Source organism: Dipodomys merriami, unplaced genomic scaffold, assembly GCF_024711535.1.
Source record: "Dipodomys merriami isolate MVZ:Mamm:240054 unplaced genomic scaffold, mDipMer1.0.p SCAF_167, whole genome shotgun sequence".
In the NCBI taxonomy this organism is placed as follows: domain Eukaryota; kingdom Metazoa; phylum Chordata; class Mammalia; order Rodentia; family Heteromyidae; genus Dipodomys; species Dipodomys merriami.
The window spans coordinates 1,451,442-1,453,258 of NW_027203015.1; positions in this window are offsets into that span (position 1 = coordinate 1,451,442).

Consider the following 1,817-nt stretch of genomic DNA (forward strand, 5'->3'; position numbering starts at 1 on the left):
AAAATGTTCCATGTGCTGATGAGAAGAACGTGTATTCTGATGCTGCTGAGTGAAATATTCGGTAGATGTCTGTGAAATCTTGTTGATGTATGCAGTTGTTTAGATCTGCAGTTTCTCAGTTTAATTTTTGCCGAGTTCATCTATCTAGTGGGGAGAGTATTGTGTCAAGTTCCCAACAATCAATGTCATTGTATCTATGTGGCACTTGAGGGAAAGTAGTTTTTCTTGGATACATTTGGGTACTCCGTTGTTTGGAAAATAGATATTTAGAATTGTAATATCCTCCTGAAGGAAGGATCCCTTAAATAATATATAGCGAGCTTCCTTATCTCTTCTCATTGATTTTAATTTGAAGTCTATTTTATCTGATCTGAGGCTTGCAACACCTGCCTGTTTATGGGGGCCGTTTGCTTGGTAGATTTTGTTCCAGCATTTCACATTCAAAATGTGTTTGTTTTTATGGGCAAGATGTGACTCCTGAAGGTAGCAGATAGAAGGATCTTGCTTTTTAATCCAACTAGGTAGTCTATGTTGCTTAATTGGAGAGTTCATTCCGTTAAGGTTGAGAGATAGGACTGAAAGGTATTTGGGAGTTCCTGCCATTTTATCCACCTTCTTGCGAGCTGTACCAACTGGGTTCTTCCTATGTTCTTGGATTCTCAATTTGGGTGCAGTTTCTTGGCCTTTATTGTGGTCTTGTTGGTTTTCTATGTGTAGGATATGTTTAAGAATCTTTTGTAGGCCTGGTTTGGCAGAGATATATTGTTTCAAATTTTCTTTGCTATGGTAGGTTTTTATTTGACCTTCAGTAATGAAGGAAAGTTTAGCTGTGTATAGTATTCTTGGTTTATAATTGTTTGTCTTTAGGGCATGTCATACCTTATCCCGGGCTCTTCTTGCTTTGGTTGTCTCTGCTGAGAAATCTGAGGTGATTCTAATTGGTTTCCCTTAATAGTTATTGATCTTTTCTCCTTGAGAGCTTTAAGCATCTTTTTCTTTGTCTAAATTGATCCTGTGTGGATTATAATGTGAAGGAGGGAAGTCCTGTTCTATTCTGGTATAGTTGGAGTTCCAAAAGCTTCTTGTATCTGAATAGGCCTATCTTTTTGCATGTTTGGGAAGTTCTCTGCTAGGATCCTGTTAAACACATTTCCTAGACCATTGACTTCTCTCTCTAAGTGCCCCATTACACTCATTATCCTCAGATTAGTCCTTCTGATGGTGTCTTCTAAATGTTGAATAGATCTGTCATATTTCTTGGATTTGTCTTGATGTTTGTACGTTCTTTCTCTATAATATCTAAGCTGTCTTCAATCCCCAAGATTTGATCTTCTGCATGGTCTAACCTACTGTCAAGACTTTCTACTTTGTTAATATTTCTTTTCTTTCTAATTGGTCGGTTTCATTGCTTCAAACTCTTTGTTGGAGCTTTGTTACAGATCTTCTATGAACTTCTTTGCTTCCTTAATTTGGTGTTCAGTGTTTATTCTCAAATCACTTAGTTGATTGGTTATGGTTTCCTTGGACTCCCATTCCTTCTGTTGGGTTCCATTCAGCATTCCCTTTGTGGTCTTCCTGATTTCTTTCAGCTCTCTCTTTATGGATTCCATAAATGCCTCTAAAGATCTTTGTTTATCTCATCCCGCTCTCTCAATTACTGTATTACTCTTTGATTAGCTTCCTCACGTTTATGCATTTCCTGACTTTCTCTTTGTCTATTCTCAGCCAGCTCACGCAATTCATGTCTATCTCTTTGACTGGACTCAGCCTGCTCTTGCCATCCCTGTATTTCTCTTTGAGTGTTTTCAATCTGCTCA